Below are 20,978 nucleotides of genomic sequence, written 5' to 3' on the forward strand. Positions count from 1 at the left end.
ATATGTATCCACTGACGACATTTACTTGTAAGGAATTGGTTCACATGATGGTGAGGACTGGCAAGTCTAAAATAATTAGAAGAGGCAATATGCTGGAAACTCAGGATTTCTATGTTACTGTCTTGAATTTCTTGAGGCTGAGTTTCTTTACTCTGGGAAACCTGTTTCAGCTCTTAAGGTCTTCAAGGGATTGGGTGTAGACCATCATGTCGTGAGGGTCAACTCCCTGATGTCAAGTGATAGGGAATGTTAATCCCATCTACAACATACTTTCGCAGCAATATCTAGATTGGTGTTTGGCTATGATAGCCTAGACAAATTGACTCGTAAAATTTAATTATCACACCTACCTGACTTCTCACTGCTACAGACATGCCTCTCACATTGAAGAGAACAAATTTATCTTATTTAGTCTTTTCAGTCACCATGGACTGGACAAATCTGTGTTGTGTTCAGAGTAAGTTGCACTATTGAGTAATCTCTGGAATCTTTAAGAGCTTTGTCTGATGATAAGAAGGTTAATTGTATTCACAATGAAATATGTAAGTGAGAGGGAACCGGAGAGACAAAGGAGAACACTTGGGCCCAACCTCTATATCCATGGACTTTATGGCTACAACAAGATTGGTTGATACGGTCAAATATCCCTGCACGTTTTGACGTTCTTTTGTGTGGGGCTCAGTCAGGGGTGGTGTATAGCATGGTGACTTCTGTCATCAGGCTACTCAGGGTCTGATATTAGCCTTGTCATGGTTTAGTTGAGTGGCTTTCAGGAAATTTTTTAACCTCTGTAGACCTTAGTTTCTTCGCCTGTAGGGCAGGTACAACAATGGTACACAGCTGGATTGCTGTGAAGTTGCAATGGCATAATTTGTGTAAATTAGACAAGACAAGGTCTAGCATGTAGCAAACATTCAGTAAATGCAAGCCAAAGTTCTTAGTTCCTCCCCTGTCATCTCTGATCCAGATCTTGGGAGCATGAGGTGTCTGCTAAAGATGGGGTGGCATATGTATGTGACTCTCTAGAAAGCTTGCTCTACCCCAACAGTAAGTTGGCCTATAGCAATATGTAAGGCTGATGTTCAAGTCTTTCTTATTAAAATATCACTTATGTGATTGGATGACTTTCTGTAGCTATTATTCTTTCCTTCACAGATAAACTTATTAACGGAGTTGTCTATTACTTGTCCTTGAACTATTACTGCTCAACTCTCCACAACTTGGCTTCTGCATCAAGTATGCTACTGAACTGAATTGCAAATACTATCATCTTCTCAGTAACCTTTCCTGCCTGCCACCAAGCTCATACCTATTTCCTAAGTCTTAACAGTAGTCACGTTTGCCTTATAAGTCACATTGTAGCATCACAGACAAAAACTAATGGTGATACAATGTATTGGCATCCCACATTAGCTAAATAAACTTGTGAACCTTATTAATATTTTATAGGTCCTTTAAAAAGGGCTCTTTCTGATGGCTGGGGATGCCAGAGTGATAATTAATCATCCTCCCCACTGTCACCCTGCTGGGCATTTTTCAAGTCAGGAGGATGGATACTGGTGGGGCTTCCTAAATTCTTATCTGTACACATCTCCACAATTTTTTCTTTCTCCTTCTGTTATTTATGTTTTTAATCTGTGAGGCAGCAGAAAGTGGCACAGTCAGTTGATGACTTCATAGTTTGTTGTAATCAAATAAATATACCCCCTTCCCCATCTCTATGGGTCTCCTTCTTATTTAGTCTTGAGTATTTGATTTAACTAGAATAAAATGATATAAATCCAAATTTTCTGCAAATACGGCAATATGGTTTCTTATGGTGAAACTGAGTGGTAGAGAGAAATGATACAGAAAAAAGGCTTACTTTATGCCCTTTTGTACCTTTGAATTTTCTGCCATGTGCATGTATTATTTATCGAAATATGTTAAATAAGTAAATTAAATGAAAAATCATATGAACAAATTTAACTGCAGAATATCAAAACCTGTAGTTTTTGTGATATATACATACATATATATTCAAGAATAAATGTTTTTATAGATCTTCCTTTATTATTTCCTTCTTCCAGATTTAGCTTTTCAATAAATAGAAACTGTGTCACAAAAGGAGCTACTTGAGGATTTAAGACATGGATTTCAGAAATCAAGACGCCAGTCATGTTCTCTTTGAGGAAATTCAGAAAGAAGTGTTGCAGATTGCCTTTCTAATAATGTCTGATGAATGGCACCTCCCTGTGTCCACCATAAAGACACAGAGTCTATTTCCATACCCTTGACCTGGGACTAGCCTTGTTATGTACTTTGACTAACAGAATGTGGCAGAGGAAATGCTGTGCGAAGTCTGGGAATTCAATCTTAAGAAACCTTGAAGCTTTCACTCTTGTCCCCTGGTAAAGGAACTCTGAGGCCACCATATAGTGAGGAAGACAAGTGTAGACTCTTGCAGAGAGGTCTTATACAATGCAAACCAAGGCGCCCTAGCCAGCAGGAAGCAGCAACTACGGGCAGGTGAGTGAGGGTATGTTTTTCTACTTCCTTCCTTCATCTTATACCCTGTGATCTCCAATCACTGTAAAATGGGATTTCTCTTTTTGATGTTTTCTCCTGACATTTCTACTTTTGAACCGTGAAATGCACCTATAAATTTCTAGAACGATATGAAATGAACCTATGCAATAATAAGAATTCCATATTAGATATCAGAACTGCCTTTCAAGTTTCTTCTCACCTTAGAAAGCTATACTTTATCCAAGCGACTCGAAAGTGCTGGGTTTCTCAAATAAAGAAGAGCAGATGCTTCTAAAAAGCTATCCTCTGGGCTCATTCTCAATGTACAGCTGCCATGATGCATCCCTTCCCATAGCCTTAGCTTCTGGTGTTGAGCAAAGAATAGAAAACCAGGGTTGCAGCTCAGTGGCATCACAGAGGCAAACCGCATTTAACCATCTCCACGCATCACTCTGATTTGACTTTGAGACTAAAGTCTCTCTTTTTCCTCTTTGCATCAAGAAGAGAGGGGAGCACCAGATTAAATGGGCAGATCTTCGGCCATGCCCTGCCTGTCTTCACATCAGTGTGACACATCTACCACCACCTTCCACATGAAGCAATCACTGAACTTTGCAATAGCTCAACTTCTGCCCACATACTTCTTTAACCAATGGAGAGAATGGAGGCATCATTGCAACAAGACTGCTGACTAAATGTTTGTTGAACGCAGTTCGGAGTACATCTGCCTTTAAAACTGCTTCACATTCAAACTAAAGTAGAGTGACCAGGAGAGGTCTGGAAGATGAGCTCTTCTCTCGCATCACATCATCGCACTGTTCCATTAGAATACATGGATTGCTTTCGAAAACATCGTCATGTTTTCAGTAATCTACTCCTTTTGTTTTACTCCAAATGATTTTCCCAACCTTCCACAACCTTTATAGGGACACACACTTTCTCCTAAAGATTTTTTACATCATACCAAACATAGTAGATTCTCTACAAAAATCTGCTATTAATAAGAATATTTAAAGAAAATGCCTTAGGCATTAAAAAAGTGTTTTAAGTAGTGCCAACATCATTGGAATAAGCACATGGCCTTACAAGTTGACTACTTTGATAGACAAGGTTCATTTGGATAGAGGACAACTGGTATCGTTTTTTAAGACAATTAAAATATAACCACTTTAATCCAACCATAAACATAAACTACAATAAAAAGCAAAACAGCATACAGGCACTTATTTATACTCACACTATGCATCATTTGCCCGTTTGAAGGTATATCTAGCATTATTTTAATCTCACAATCTAACATTTTGGTCTCTTGGCTTTACTTCACTTTTCCTCTGATATACGATGCTTTACAACTAATATCAATTCCAGAAGGCATCTTATTTTCCCCATATCCTAAATTATTAATAAATATGTCAAGGGAAGAAAACTAACATCGACCCTTTTAGCAGCTTGACTATTCTTTAAGTCAATACAAATACGTATTATTGACCTTCAAGTCATTTCCCCACAGGGTGTACTCTTTTGGTGGAAGCTAATTTGCTCCTATTTGTAGGGAAGCAGAATGGTGCAGTGGATAAAATAATTGTGTGAGAGCAAAGAGGATAGGTTTGTATTCCTAATACTGACAGACGTCATCATCAAACTTTTCCTGATCTCAGTCTCTTTCTCTGTACAAGCAAAGGAAGATCTGAGATTGGAACTTCCAAGTACCTTTCCATTTCAGGATTCCTGCCAATGCTCCCTTTAATATTGGAGGGGCAGGTAACCTTGTAATGAGAAATCTAGACAGAGCTTTTCCATCCTAGGTGTGCACAGCTCCAGAGCATTCTCCTCACCACTTCTGATGGCTGCACTATGCAAGCTGCTGGGAGAACGAATGACATGACCATGAAACCAGAGCTCGTATTACTTCCACCTATTAATCCTCCTGGCATCATTCTTGAATGAGAGAAAGAGAACAGACAGAGTAATATGTCAAACACATTTACATTAGTTTCAATGTGAAGTCCCTACTCCAATCAGGTATAAGAGAACCAATAAAAAGAACAAATAGAATTTCCTGGGTGTCTCCTCTGAGCTCTTTGATTATAAAACCCATTCCATTTTTGCTGGGCAGTATGGCTCACATCTTTAATCTCAGCATATTTGGAGGCTGAGGCAGAAGGATTGTGTTAGCCCAGGAATTTGAGACTAGACTGGGCAACATAGCAAGACCCACATCTCTAAAAAAAAAAAAAAAAATTAAAAACAGCCAGGTGTGGTGGTACATGTCTGTAGTCCCAGCTCTTTGGGAGGCTGAGGTGGGAGGATCACTTCAGCCCAGGAGTTTAATGCTGCAATGAGCTGTGATTGCACTACTGAACCCCATCCTGGGTGACAGAGCAAGACCTCGTCTCTAAAAAATAAATAAATAAAAAAGAAATAAAATCCAATTCCAGGTAAGCATTATTACTCTCTTACAACTGATAAAAGAAACTAGGCTTAAAAGAGTAAAATAGCTTGTCTAGGGTCCCTTGGTCCCTTGTTCCTTCCTGGAGTGAGGAGAAGTGTGGTTCCCAGATGGCCTGCCTCCAGTGACTGCACCGAGGGGTGGCTTGAAAAGGATTTAGACCACACAAAAATCTCCATCACATCCCTCTGAGTCACCCAAACAAATACACAATCTCAGTGATATGGTTTGGCTGTGTCCCCATCCAAATCTCACCTTGAATTATAATAATCCCCAGGTGTCAAGGGTGGGGCCAGGTGGAGATTGTTGAATCATGGGGGTGATTCCCCTCATACTGTTCTCATGGTAGTGAATGAGTCTCACAAGTTCTGATGGGTTTATAAATGGGAGTTCCCCTGCACATGCTCTCTTGCCTGTCACCATGTAAGATGTGCCCTTTCTTCTCCTTTGCCTTCTGCTAGGCCTGTGAGGCCTCCCCAGTCATGTGGAACTGTGAGTCCACTTAGCCTCTTTCTCTCTATAGATTACCCAGTCTCAGGTATGTCTTTATTAGCAGTGTGAGAACAGACTAATACACTGAGCCATCAGAAACCAGGTGCTTGCTATGTAAACACAGCTTCTAAGCAGCATCCATGCCCTCCCTTCCATCACATTGATGATCCCAGCCTCCTTCATATAGAGATCCTGGGGTCTCCACTACCTAAATCAGATCACAGAGGGTTCCACTTTAGAAACACAACAAAAACAGCATGTTCCCAAGCTTCATCTCAGAATTGGACGACAGTGCAGTGGGGACCCAGAATCTTCACTTTTAACTGGAAAGCCAGGTTATTCTTGATAGTTGTACTAGGTTGAGGGGAAGGGAATGGAACAAGAGAAGATGTCAGGGGGTATAAATATGAGTGTGTACTAAACCTGCTCCCTAGTTTCCCCCATGACATAGTGCTGCCACCCCCTGGGCATCATGTGGTCCATGAACCAGTGGCACCAACATCATCCAGGAGCTTGTTAAAATCACAGAATTTGGGGCCCATCTCCAAATCTACCAAATCATAATCTGTATTTTAATGAGATCCCCAGATATTTCATGTACATATTGGAGTTTTAGAACGGGTGAGGGAATAAATATGATGATTTACCGGGAATCTCACCTTCCCCAACTCAGGGGAAAAGAAAACAAGTTTTCATATAACATCTACCAGGCACACTTTATAAACAATGTTAACTATTTCTTTCATGATTCACCAAAGTGTAGTGCACTTGGTTTCTCAAGTCACCTGCTTGGCCCTCTTCCAAGTGTACTTTCCTTCCTTTCTTTTCTTTCCTTACTGTTCTAAAGCTTTTTAATAAACTTCCACTCCTGCTCTGAAAGTTTCCTCCATCTTTTTCCTGCCGTATGCCCCTCTGTTGAATTCTTTCTTCTGAGAAGGCAAGAATTGAGGTTGCTGCAGATCCATATGGATTTGCCACCAGTAACTTGGATACCTTCCATCAGTGACATATTTGGTGCCACGTGATTCAGATACCTTCCTTAGTGGTAACAGATCTCTATGCCTCACCTCCTTTGGCTGGAGGCATCTGACCTCCGTGCGTGCTTTCTCTTCTCCTCTCTCTCTCTCTCTCTAATTAAAAATAAAGATTCACCAAAGTAAAGTATCTTATTTCAAATTCATAGAGCAAGGACAGAGCAAGGATTTTTAAATCAAAATGAATCTCTCTCCAATTCCCCTGGCTTTTGCACAAAGAACCATACAAAAGAAGGCTGCAGGCAGTCCAGGCACAGTGACTCAAGCCCGTCATCCCAGCACTTTGGGAGGCCAAGGTGGGCGGATCGCCTGGGGTCAGGAGTTGGAGACCAGCCTCACCAACATGGCGAAACCCCATCTCTACTAAAAATACAAACATTAGTTGGCTGTGGTGGTGCACACCTGTAATCCCAGCTACTTGGGAGGCTGAGGTAGGAGAATCGCTTGAACCCGGGAGGCGGAGGTTGCAGTGAGTTGAGATTTTGCCACTGAACTCCAGCCTGGGAGACAGAGCAAGACTCCATGTCAAACAAAACAAAAACAAAAACAAAAACAAAACAAAACAAAATAGTGGCTGCAGGCAAGAGGAGCCAGTTTTCACAAAACCTCCACCATGGACTCACCAGCCTTGTCCCCTGTACAGGAAAGACTTAACACAGCAGGCCTGGGTTGCTCAAACCCTGCACATTCCCAAGAAATCCCACTTTAGTGATGGGCCTTGGTTAGTTTCCTGTGATTTAAGTGCTTAGAATGTTCCCATTGATTAGAGGGCTTTTCATGCTTTGGGTGGGGGAGTGTCTTGAACTATGCATACAAGATTGTGTAAATAGTGCATGCAAGCGGTGTGCCTTGTGGTAAACACTTTTTGTTTCCTTCTAAGAGTCTAGAGATTCAAAAATCGTGTTTGACTATGTGCTTTTGTGTCTGACCTCCAATAAAAACTCTGTACTCCAAGGTTTGAGTGAACTTTCCCAATTGACAATACTTTGGATATATTATTACAACTCCTTGCCAGAGGTATTAAGTGCACCCACTGGGAGGACACACTTGGAAGTGTGCCTAGTTTCCCTTGCACATTGGAAGCCTGTGTCTACTTTCCCTTGCACTTTGCCCATCCATCTTTTCCCCTGTGCTGATTTTGTTTGTGTCCTTTCACTATCACAAACTGTAAGTATGAGTAGTATAACAACTTCTGAGTCCTGTGAGTCTTACCAAATCATTGAATGTGGGCATGGTCTTGGGGACCACTGACACATCCCTCTTCCTTCTAAGAAGCTGCTCTGTTATCTCAAAGCCTAGTGGGGAAGATCTTTTCCACCTCATCAGGCCATCTGTCTTAGTCCATTTTGTGTTGCTATGAAGAAGTATCTGAGGCTGGGTAATATATAAAGAAAAATGTTTATTTGGCTCACAATTCTGATGTCTGGAAAAGTTCAAGTTTTGGCATCTGCATCTGGCAAGGGCCACAGACTGCTTATCCTCATGGTAGAAGGTAAAAGGGAGCTGGTGTGTGCAGACATCACATGGCAAGAGAGGAAGCAAGAGAGCCAGAGGCAAGAGGTGCCAGTCTTTTTTAACAACCAGCTCTTGTGGAAACGAACAGAGTGAGAACTCACTTATCTCTTCCCTCAGCTAGGGCATTAATCTATTCATGAAGGATCTGTTCCCATGATCTAAATACCTCCCATGAGGCCCCACCTCCAACACTGGGGATGAAATTTTAACATGAGGATTGGAAGAGTCAAATATCCAAATCATGGCACCATCTAACTTTTTTTCCTACATGGTTGATCTTCAGATACAAAATCACATCTCCTACAGGCTTCTCTATATTTTCCCCAATCTTTCTTCTCCAAGATCAAAATTCTCAGATGCTTCAATATCATCATTCATATTCAGCTACTTCAACACACCATGGTCATCCTCTCTGGAATGTGTTCAAGTATGCCTGGGCTCTTCTCCAAGTGATTAATTCCAATACTCCCAGATGCATTCCAACCTGCACAGAATGGAACTTGGTCAACACTAACCTCTAGGAATTAAGCCTGAAATCTTATCTCAGCTATTTTTGTAGACACTTTTAATTTTCTGTGTATTAAATAATAACATACTTGAGTTGCTTTTTATTTTTCTTTATTCTGTGCTAAAGATTCACAGTCTTTTTTTATCAGTTATTTTCAAGCCACCTGAGCAAAGCCTGCAACTTTCATACAATCATCATTCATCTTGGGAGAGTGGATTCGTAATTCCCATCTGTCGATATCTTTTGGATCCTGACGAGTTGATGTGAGACAAGATTGTAAATGTTCAAACAGAGTTTTTATCAGACAACTAAGGGTAAACGTGAAATTCTCCCCAAAGAGCGAGAAAGAAAAAAAAAAGTTTACAGAGTAGCAGTGGTTGTTTCTGATCTTAACTTCAACTGACATAGAGCTAAAATATACTTTGGTCAGTGATATTTGTGAGCATCTAGGCCCCAAGTGCTTTTGCTTTGCCTCTAAACAAAGACATAACCCTTCTTTTCTGAGATGAACTCAGCTTGGCACTGCTTATGTTTGTTCAAGCTTTACCCCTAACAGCCTGGCTTGCTGTCCCAGCAGCTGGAGGACAATCTCCGCATAGCATTTCCTGCTTGACCTCTGGTATTCAGTCCTTAAGGTCCCAGGGGTCAAAAGGTACTTCTCATTGCACTGCAAAGTTTTCTTTCCTGGTTTCAGGCTATCTTGTATTTGTTTTTGAATATGTCTTCAATCTTTTCCTAGTGGACCTTATGACTTGGTCGTTATTCTAGCTGGCAGGAAGCTATTTAAAACCTGACTCATTCTGCTGAGATGCTTGTGATGTCTCAGATGACATGAAAGCTCCTGATATCTCGTGTCCTTGCATGCAACTCATTGATAATCATGTCAGGGCAAAAGAGTCTGAAATCTAAAACTTCCAACACTAGTGTGTTGGTCCATTCTGGACATCCTTTAGACCAATCATTTAGAGAGCTGTTAGTTTGCTTAATTTAGCCCATCTTTTCTCACCTTACCTTGTATAATACGTAATTTAAAAGCAGGAGAAGATCAGTAAAGCCAGGGAAGCCTATTTTAAGCTTTAGACTGGAAAATAGCGACCCAATAAGAGTAAAACTAATCCAAAAATGTTCCAGTATGACTTCAGTAAAAATGTGTGCTCTGCTTCAGTAGACGTGTGAGTTGGGAAGAGAGAATAGCATTTAAACACTATGTGAGACAGAAGGGATGATTGGAAGGCATGGTGAAAGAAAGGTCTCAGAATATGGGATGAGACAATTAAAGAAATAAAAGTGTTCCAAAACACCACAAATTGAATTCTTTTAAATATTCTTAGAGAGACACAGATAAAGAATAGAATTCTTTTTTAGTAAGTTTTTGTGCTTGGATTTTACTTCTTTAAATAAGACACTACTATGGCACAAACCAAGTAAGCCACATACTCAACAAACTTGTTATATTATAGGGCATGCATGCATGAAATCCACAATAAAAACCATTATAGCAATATGCACAGAATTTAATGTTGGGATTCACAGAATCTTGGCTAACTTGGCCAGTTGGTTCAGCTCTATGGCCTTGTCTTCCCCAGTGAGAAAACAAAGGGTGTGCAGAACAAATCTAAAATCATTTCTGCCACCATTCTATGTTCTTATCAGATGGTGTATTTTTATCTGCTACAGATAATGTTGTATGTATAGGTAAAATGAACAGACTTTTGGAGAAATGTATTTATATTTTGTTTGAATCCTTTTGTTTAGTCACACTGAAGGGTAAAAGTATGCATATGGAGTGGGGATAGTATGATGATGATAGTGGCAGGAGACAGAAAAATTCCTAGGCAGACAGGGACAGGTAAGACCCGACCTTCAAGCCAAAGATAGTTTAAACCTGAAAACTGAGCTTCTCTGGTTCTGGATAGAGTCCATGACTGGAGCAACTTCTATCCCCATGTTACCCTCTCTCTCTTAATTGTTTCCTTCTGGATAATGCCTTTTAACCAATTGAATGGTGCTTTTGCCAAACCCACCAATGGATCAATCAGCACACTTCTCCTGCATTCTAGGTCCATAAAAACCCAGAATCAGCCTCACAGATGGCAACCTGCTTTCAGGTTCTCCTCTCACAGGTGAAAGCATTCCTTCTGTCACTCAATAAAATTCTTCTCTGTCTTATTCACTCGCTAGTGTCCATGCACCTTATTCCTCTCAGTTGTGGGACAAGAACCTGAAACTCACTGACATGCAGGTGGTGGGAATGAAAGAGTTGTGATGTTCCTGGCCAGCTCACCAAGCTGTGGGCAATGGGAATAAAAGAGCTGTAATATGCTCCTGCTTGCCAGACTACAGGAGAAAGAGAGCTGTAACATGCTCTCGCTTGCCAGGCTACAGAAGTGAAGAGCTGCCACATTTTTTCAGGGCTTGGACCTCGTGACTCCCTGAGAAAGAGCTATAACACCTCTAGGGGCTCCGTGATTGCTAGCATCTCTGAGTTTTCAGGTGCCACTGTGTTTGCCTCATCTAGATGCTGGCACTAACATGGAAGCCATTTGTGGCATGCCTAGTAGTCACATAAAGACTGCAATGGGAAAACTCATGTTGCCCAGTTTTCTACCAAATATGGATTTCAGGGCAATTGAAGATTCAGAGTATTGGATGGGACAGTTCATCAGTGAAATACAGCATTTAGAGTGTTGGAAATACCTTTCTCTTCTCAGAGAGTAAAATATGTCAAAGAGTATCATGATCCAAAGAGACATTTAAAAAGACAATCATATACAGATTGATTTCCAAAGGTTTTCAAATTACCTCATCATCCTTATTTTAACCTATTTTGTATAATACGTATAAAATAATGCATGGTTCCTCAGATCAAGTGTCTCTTGCACCCCCATACCCTTTTATTTGAACCTGTTGGCTCAATAGAAATGATAATTGAGTGTAATTAAAACTTTATGGGTCTCCTTCAGCAGTGTTATTATGGGGTCACTGCCTTATGTTTTCAATAAATTTGTAATTGATTATTTAAATAAGATTATGTTTAAAAGTGATATGGTTTGGCTGTGTCCCCACTCAAATCTTACCTCGAATTGTACTAATCCCCATGTGTCAAGGGTGGGGCAAAGTGGAGATGATTGAATTATGGGAGTAGTTTCTCCCATACTGTTCTTGTGGTAGTGAATAAGTCTTGCAATATCTGATGGTTTTATAAATGGGAGTTCTCCTGCACAGGCTTTTGCCTGCCACCATGTAAGATGTGCCTTTCTCCTCCTTTGCCTTCTGCCATAATTTTGAGGCTTCCCCAGCCATATGGAACTGAGTCCACTAAACCTCTTTTTCTTTATAAATTACCCAGTCTCTGTTATGTCTTTATTAGTAGCATGAGAACAGACTAATACAAAAAGTCATATGTTAACTTCATCACAGATAACCTTGCCTTCTTTGGAATAGCTTGGTTGAGAACTCCAATCATATCTAAAACTGCTCTGGTAGAAAACTCTTTCATGCTTTTTGACTTCATATTCTCTACCTTATTTTTTTATTGTAGTAAAATGCACATAACAAAAAATTGACCATTTTAACCATTTTTAAGTGAGTTCAGTGGCACTAAGGATATTCACATTGTTGTACAAGCATCACCACCATCCTTCTCCAGAACTTTTTTCATCTTGCAAAACTGAAACTCTGTACCTGTTAAACAATAACTCCTCATTCCTCTCTCCTGCCAGTCCCTGGCAATGGCCATCCACTTTCTGTCTGTATGGATTTGACTATTCTAGGTGCCTCATGTAAGTGAAATCATACAGTATTTGCTCTGTATCTGGTTTATTTCACTTAGCATAATGTGCTCAAGGTTTATCCATGTTGTAATCTGTGTCAGAATTTCCTTCCTTTTTAAGGCTGAGTCATATTTCATTAGCTGTAGCTGAATTCTTAATAGAAGAGGTATATGCTGGTATCAGAACTTTATAATGGAAGGGTTTTAGCAGAATTCCACTAGATGCTATGGTTTCCCTAATTTTTTCTTTCATCAACTACACTCAATTGAACACATCTCCAACCCACACTTTGTCATTCTTTTGGATATTACTTCTTTATTCTCCCTGTTTTTCCCTAAATCAATCTCTATAAGCTAACTGTCTTCTAATATACTTGTCTCCTTTACTTGATCACTGTTGGCGTGCCATGAGCCATGGTATCTCAATCATAGATATGAGAGTCAAGAATGCATGAAAGGAATTAGGGATTCCCTGATGTGCAAAGGTTTGCAAATTACCTCATCGTCCTGATTTTAACCTATTTTGCATAATATAAATAAAATAATGCATGGTTCCTCCTTGATTCCTTTTACGCATTCTTGGTTCTCATATCTATGATTGACAGAAGTCCTGGACAACTGCATAGCTTTGTTTCTGACTTTCATTCCTCTCCTCAGTTTCACTGCTTCCTATCTTCTGTTGTGTCACGTGGGCACATGAATCATTTTGTATCCAAAGGGCAGTTAAGGTGAGGTAAAAAGAACAGTATCATGCCCACTGACATGATAAAAAATCCTTTAAAATACTCTCTGAGGGCTGGGTGTGGTGACTCACGCCTGTAGTCCCACCACTTCTGGAGGCTGAGGCAAGGGGATTGGTCTAGTCAGTAGTTCAAGATCAGCCTGGGCAACATAGCAAGATCCCATGTTTACAGAAAATTAAAAAATTAGCAAGGAATGGTGGTGAGCAGCTGTAGTCCCAGCTACTTGAGAGGCTAAGGTAGGAGGATCACTTGAGCCAAGGAAGTCAAGGCCACAATCCAGCCTGGGTGACAGAGTGAGACTTTGTCTCTACCAAAAAAATAAAATTACTTTCTGAAATGAAACCATGAATGTATGCTCATTATAGACAATAATAAATGGAAGAGGAGTTACCAGAATTTTCCTACTTACATTATATTTAGTATTATAATAATGTTTGGATAAAATGATTACAACCACTGTTAATATTTTGTTACATATTCTCTAGAGCTTCTTTCTAAATATATGGCATGTGTTTATTATTTTACAAAAATATTCTTTATATGGAATTATATATATATACATATATACACACATTTCTATATTTTATTTGCATTTCTTTAATTTACAATGAAGTTGGACTTACATTCATATATTTATATTTCTTTAATAAATACCCTATAGTACAGTGTTAGTTTTCTTTTTCTTGACTTACAAAGCTCATTTTGTACTATGAATATTGGTGTCATAATTTGAAAATATTTCCTCCATGTTGACATTTACAATTTGATGTTTAAATATGTTTTGACCAATAGATGTTTTTAATGAGTGTAGAAGGAATTGCTTTTTCAAGTCTTTTCTTTATGACATCTGCTTTTCGTATTATGCTTTGAAATTCACCCTTACACTAAGATGACATAAATGTTCACTTTTATTTTTAGAATACCTTTATGACTTTCTGTTTGTTTGTTTACATGGTTGATTCATTTCCATGTTTATTCCAGCAAATAGAGTAGGTGGGGTCTTTAACATCCCCGTTTCCCTTACCACTACGGCTAAGCCCTAAATCTGTATGATAATACGCAGCCTCCAGACATCTACTCCTGGAGGCCACATAGGCAGTCTAAATCAAAACTTTCTTTTTTTATTAATTAATTTATTTTTTATTACACTTTAAGTTCTAGGGTACATGTGCACAACGTGCAGGTTTGTTACATATGTATACATGTGCCATGTTGGTGTGCTGCACCCATTAACTCGTCATTTACATTAGGTATGTCTCCGAATGCTATCCCTCCCTCCTCCCCCACCCCACAACAGGCCCAAGTGTGTAATGTTCCTCTTCCTGTGTCCAAGCGTTCTCATTGTTCAATTCCCACCTATGAGTGAGAACATGCAGTGTTTGGTTTTCTGTTCTTGCAATTGTTTGCTGAGAATGATGGTTTCCAGCTGCATCCATGTCCCTACAAAGGACATGAACTCATCCTTTTTTATGGCTGCATAGTATTCCATGGTGTATATATACCACATTTTCTTAATCCAGTCTGTCATTGCTGGACATTTGGGTTGGTTCCAAGTCATTGCTATTGTGAATAGTGCTGCAATAAACATATGTGTGCATATGTCTTTATAGCAGCATGATTTATAATCCTTTGGGTATATCCCAGTAATGGGATGGCTGGGTCAAATGGTATTTCTAGTTCTAGATCCTTCAGGAATCGCCACACTGTCTTCCACAATGGTTGAACCAGTTTACAGTCCCACCAACATGTAAAAGTGTTCTTATTTCTCCACATCCTCTCCAGCACCTGTTGTTTCCTGACTTTTTAATGGTTGCCATTCTAACTGGTGTGAGATGGTATCTCATTGTGCTTTTGATTTGCATTTCTCTGATGGCAAGTGATGATGAGCATTTTTTCATGTGTCTGTTGCCTGCATAAATGTCGTCTTTTGAGAAGTGTCTGTTCATATCCTTCACCCATTTGTTGATGGGGTTGTTTGTTTTTTTCTTGTAAATTTTTCTGAGTTCTTTGTAGGTTCTGGATATTAGCCCTTTGTCAGATGAGTAGCTTGCAAAAATTTTCTCCCTTTCTGTAGGATGCCTGTTCACTCTAATGGTAGTTTCTTTTGCTGTGCAGAAGCTCTTTAGTTTAATTAGGTCCCATTTGTCAGTTTTGGCTTTTGTTGCCATTGCTTTTGGTGTTTTGCCCATGCCTATGTCCTGAATGATACTGCCTAGGTTTTCTTCTAGGGTTTTTATGGTTTTAAGTCTAATATTTAAGTCTCTAATCTATCTTGAATTAATTTTTGTATAAGGTGTAAGGAAGGGATCTAGTTTTAGCTTTCTACATATGGCTAGCCAGTTTTCCCAGCACCATTTATTAAATAGGGAATCCTTTTCCCATCTCTTGTTTTTGTCAGGTTTGTCAAAGATCAGATGGCTGTAGATGTGTGGTGTTATTTCTGAGGGCTCTGTTCTGTTCCATTGGTCTATATCTCTGTTTTGGTACCAGTCCCATGCTGTTTTGGTTACTGTAGCCTTGTAGTATAGTTTGAAGTCAGGTAGCATGATGCCTCCAGCTTTGTTATTTTGGCTTAGGATTGTCTTGGCAATACAGGCTCTTTTTGAGTTCCATATGAACTTTAAAGTAGTTTTTTCCAATTCTGTGAAGAAAGTCATTGGTAGTTTAATGGGGATGGCATTGAATCTATAAATTACCTTGGGCAGTATGGCCATTTTCATGATATTGATTCTTCCTATCCATGAGCATGGGATGTTCTTCCATTTGTTTGTGTCCTCTCTTATTTCTTTGAGCAGTGGTTTGTAGTTCTCCTTGAAGAGGTCTTTCACATCCCTTGTAAGTTGGATTCCTAGGTATTTTGTTCACTTTGAAGCAGTTGTAATGGGAGTTCACTCATGATTTGGCTCTCTGTTTGTCTGTTATTGGTGTATAAGAATGCTTGTGATTTTTGCACATTGATATTGTATCCTGAGACTTTGCTGAAATTGCTTATCAGCTTAAGGAGACTTTGGGCTGAGATGATGGGGTTTCTAAATGTACAATCATGTCATCTGCAAACAGGGACAATTTGACTTCCTCTTTTCCTAATCGAATACCCTTTTTTTCCTTCTCCTGTCTGATTGCCCTTGCCAGAACTTCCAACACTATGTTGAATAGGAGTGGTGAGAGAGGGTGTCCCTGTCTTGTGCCGGTTTTCAAAGGGAATGCTTCCAGTTTCTGCCCACTCAGTATAATATTGGCTGTGGGTTTGTCACAATTATAGCTCTTATTATTTTGAGATACATTCCTTCAATACCGAATTTAGTGAGAGTTTTTAGCATGAAGGGCTGTTGAATTTTGTCAAAGGCCTTTTCTGCATCTATTGAGATAATCATGTGGTTTTTGTCTTTGGTTCTGTTTATATGCTGGATTACATTTATTGATTTGTGTATGTTGAACCGGCCTTGCATCCCAGGGATGAAACCCACTCGATCATGGTGGATAAGCTTTTTGATGTGCTGCTGGATTCCGTTTGCCAGTATTTTATTGAGGATTTTTGCATCGATGTTCATCGGGGATATTGGTCTAAAATTCTCTTTTTTTGTTGTGTCTCTGCCAGGCTTTGGTATCAGGATCATGTTGGCCTCATAAAATGAGTTAGGGAGCATTCCCTCTTTTTCTATTGATTGGAATAGTTTCAGAAGGAATAGTACAGCTCCTCCTTGTATCTCTGGTAGAATTTGGCTGTGAATCCGTCTGGTCCTGGACTTTTTTGGTTGGTAGGCTATTAATTATTGCCTCAGTTTCAGAGCCTGTTATTGGTCTATTCAGGGATTCAACTTCTTCCTGGTTTAGTCTTGTGAGAGTGTATGTGTCCAGGAATTTATCCATTTCTTCTAGGTTTTCTGGTTTATTTGTGTAGAGGTGTTTATAGTATTCTCTGATGGTAGTTTGTATTTCTGTGGGTTGGTGGTGATATCATCCCCTTTATCATTTTATTGCATCTATTTCTATTTTTCTCTTTTTCTCTTTTTATTAGTCTGCTTAGAGGTCTATCAATCTTGTTGATCTTTTCAAAACCAACTGATTCATTGATTTTTGAAGGGTTTTTTTGTGTCTCTATCTCCTTCAGTTCTGCTCCTTGATCTTTTAGTTATTTCTAGCCTCTGCTAGCTTTAGAATGTGTTTGCTCTGCTTCTCTAGTTCTACTGCATGTTAAGGTGTCAATTTTAGATCTTTCCTGCTTTCTTGTGGGCATTTAGTGCTATAACTTCCTACACACTTGCTTTAAATGTCCCAGAGATTCTGGTATGTTGTACTTTTGTTCTCATCGGTTTCAAGTAAAGAACATCTTTATTTCTGCCTTCATTCTCTCGTTATGTACCCAGTGTAGTCATTCAGGAGCAGGCTTGTTCAGTTTTAAGTGCAGTTGAGTGGTTCCTGACTGAGTTTCTTAGTCCTGAGTTCTAGTTTGATTGCACTGTGGTCTGAGAGACAGTTTGTTATAAATTTCTGTTCTTTTACATTTCTGCTGAGGGCAAGCTTTACTTCCAACTATGTGGTCAATTTTGGAATAAGTGTGATGTGGTGCTGTGAAGGATGTATATCCTGTTGATTTGGGGTGGAGAGTTCTGTAGATGTCTATTAGGTCCGCTTGGTGCAGAACTGAGTTCAATTCCTGGATATCCTTGTTAACTTTCTCTCTTGTTGATCTGTCTAATGCTGACAGTGGGGTGTTAAAGTCTCCCATTATTATTGTGTGGGAGTCTAAGTCTCTTTGTAAATATCTAAGAACTTGCTTTATGAATCTGGGTGTTCCTGCATTGGATGCATATATATTTAGGATACTTAGCTCTTCTCATTGCATTGATCCCTTTACCATTATGTAATGGCATTCTTTGTCTCTTTTTATCTTTGTAGGTTTAAAGTCTGTTTTATCAGAGACTAGGATTGCAACCCCTGCCTTTTTTTGTTTTCCATATGCTTGGTAGATATTCCTCCATCCCTTTATTTTGAGCCTATATGTGTCTCTGCACGTGAGATGGATCTCCTGAATACAGCACACTGATGGGTCTTGACTCTTTGTCCAATTTTGCCCGTCTGTGTCTTTTAATTGGAGCATTTAGCCCATTTACGTTTAAGGTTAATACTGTTATGTTTGAATTTGATCCTGTCATTATGATGCTAGTTGGTTATTTTGCTTGTTAGTTGATGCAGTTTCTTCCAAGCATCAATGGTCTTTACATTTTGGCATGTTTTTGCAGTGGCTGGTACTGGTTGTTCCTTTCCATGTTTAGTGCTTCCTTCAGGAGCTCTTGTAGGGCAGGACTGGTGTTGACAAAATCTCTCAGCATTTGCTTGTCTGTAAAGGATTTTATTTCTCCTTCACTTTTGAAACTTAGTTTGGCTGAATATGAAATTCTGGGTTGAAAATTATTTTCTTTAAGAATGTTGAATATTGGCCCTCACACTCTTCTGGCTTGTAGAGTTTCTGCCGAGAGATCCGCTGTTAGTCTGATGGGCTTCCCTTTGTGGGTAACCCGACCTTTTTCTCTGGCTGCCCTTAACATTTTTTCCTTCCTTTCAACTTTGGTGAATCTGACAATTATGTGTCTTGGAGTTGCTCTTCTCAAGCAGTATCTTTGTGGTGTTCTCTGTATTTCCTGAATTTGAATGTTGGCCTGCCTTGCTAGGTTGGGGAAGTTCTCCTCGATAATATCCTGCAGAATGTTTTCCAACTTGGTTCCACTCTCCCCGTCACTTTCAGGTACACCAATCAGATGTAGATTTGGTCTTTTCACGTAGTCCCATATTTCTTGGAGGCTTTGTTCATTTCTTTTTACTCTTTTTTTCCTAAACTTCTCTTCTCACTTCATTTCATTAATTTGATCTTCAATCACTGATACCCTTTCTTCCAGTTGATCGAATCAGTTACTGTAGCTTGTGCATTCATCACGTAGTTCTCATGCCATGGTTTTCAGCTCCATCAGGTCATTTAAGGACATCTCTACATTGTTTATTCTAGTTAGCCATTTGTCTAATCTTTTTTCAAGATTTTTAGCTTCTTTGCGATGGGTTTGAACTTCCTCCCTTAGCTTGGAGAAGTTTGATCGTCTGAAGTCTTCTCTCAACTCATCGAAGTCATTCTCCATCCAGCTTTGTTCCATTGCTGGCAAGGAGCTGCATTCCTTTGGAGGGCAGGAGGCACTCTGATTTTTAGAATTTTCAGCTTTTCTTCTCTCTTTTTTTTCCCATCTTTGTGGTTTTATCTACCTTTGGTCTTTGGTGGTCGTGATGTACAGTTGGGGTTTTGGTATGGGTGTCCTTTCTGTTTGTTAGTTTTCCTTCTAACAGTCAGGACCCTCAGCTGCAGGTCTGTTGGAGTTTGCTGGAGGTCCACTCCAGACCCTGTTTGCCTGGGTATCAGCAGCGGAGGCTGCAGAAGAGTGAGTATTGCTGAACAGCCATTGTTGCTGCCTGATTGTTCCTCTGGAAGCTTCGTCTTAGAGGGGTACCCAGCTATGTGAGATGTCAGTCTGCCCCTACTGGGGGGTGCCTTCCAGTTAGGCTACTCGGGGGTCAGGGACCCACTTGAGGAGGTAGTCTGTCCATTCTCAGATCTCAAACTTCATGCTGGGAGAACCACTACTCTCTTCAAAGCTGTCAGACAGGGACATTTAGATCTGCAGAGGTTTCTGCTGCCTTTTGTTTGACTGTGCCCTGTCCCCAGAGGTGGAGTCTACAGAGGCAGGCAGACCTCCTTGAGCTGCAGTGGGCTCTATCCAGTTCTAGCTGATGTTAAGAAAACACTCCAGTGGTTGGGGAAGGTGGCTTGTGCCTATAATCCCAGTGCTTTGGGAGGCTGAGGTGGGTGGGTCACTTGAGCCCAGGAATTCAAGACCAGACTGGGCAACATAGTGAGACCCCATCTCTACAAAAAAATTAAGAAATTGGCAGGGCATGGTGGTGCACATCTGTAGTCCCATCCATGTGAGGGTAGGCTGAGGCAGGAGGATATCTTGATCCCAGGAGTTCCAGGCTTCAGTTAGCTGTTATAACACCACTGTACTCCAGCCTGGGCAACAGAGCCAGAGCCTGTCTCTAAAAAAAATAAAAAGAAGCAAAAAATAAAGGAAATACTCTAATGAATACAATTCCTAGCACCATGGCAGTGAGAAAGGATGACTTTGGAGGAATTAGATTTTCCACAAGTCTCTAGCTTCATCGTCCAGGAATTTACCCACCAAGACTTTGTCAAGGGTCTGTCAGATATGGAATCTGACCTCATTCTCTTTCTCTTGCAAATGTTGCATCTGTATATTCCCTTTCAACCCTTCCCATTAGCTGCACAGTATTCACTTTTATTTAGCCACTAGGAAAAGCTGATCATTTAGAGCCATTGTTCTTTCCTCTTCAAAGGCCACAGCTGCTGGTGTGAAGCTTGGAGATGCTGAGTCACAAAATAATCTTCAGTGGATAAAATGCAGGGTTAGCCTCCCAAGTAAATACATTTGGGACAACATATAGTTATCTTCCTTTGTTCAAAGCTAATTTTCACTCTTCTCCTCCTCTGTTGATTATCATTTTAACCATTTCATTTCTAATTTTCTATACTATTATTATTAGGCTGGTCTGGAGACCCTTATAGATACCTGACACATACCCGTATACTAATCATCATTACTTTCCTTTGGCAAGATAATAAAGGTTATTTTCTTTCAGAGTGCATTTTGTGGTTCAGTGACTCTGGTCTACTTACAGTCTCTGAATTTCCTATTCAAGAGACGAGAATAATACTAATAATTTCACTGACAGAAAGTCCTTCATTGATATAGCTTTCTCTATTTTTATATTTATATGGAGAGGGATGTTTTATCTTGATGGTACTGGCAGTAAAATATTACCCGAGGCTATTCATGCTTTGGAAAACAAATATACATTAAAATTAAGTAGAAAAGCATGATTTCTTCTCCTGAAA

The 20,978-nt window shown here is 39.8% G+C and overlaps 2 long non-coding RNA genes across 4 annotated transcripts in view; one reads left to right on the forward strand and one right to left on the reverse strand.

Annotated features, from left to right (window-relative positions):
* Positions 1 to 4,730, forward strand: part of LOC116271985 — a 625,684-nt gene extending 620,954 nt beyond the window's left edge. Inside the window, exon 3 of the long non-coding RNA XR_004180714.1 lies at positions 2,070 to 4,730. This is a non-coding gene — a long non-coding RNA (uncharacterized LOC116271985). The remainder of the gene's footprint in view (positions 1 to 2,069) is intronic.
* LOC103880637 overlaps positions 1 to 20,978 on the reverse strand; it is a 909,354-nt gene that overhangs the window by 567,576 nt on the left and 320,800 nt on the right. The window lies entirely within an intron of this gene.

The sequence above is a fragment of the Papio anubis genome, chromosome X, assembly GCF_008728515.1.
Source record: "Papio anubis isolate 15944 chromosome X, Panubis1.0, whole genome shotgun sequence".
Classification (NCBI taxonomy): domain Eukaryota; kingdom Metazoa; phylum Chordata; class Mammalia; order Primates; family Cercopithecidae; genus Papio; species Papio anubis.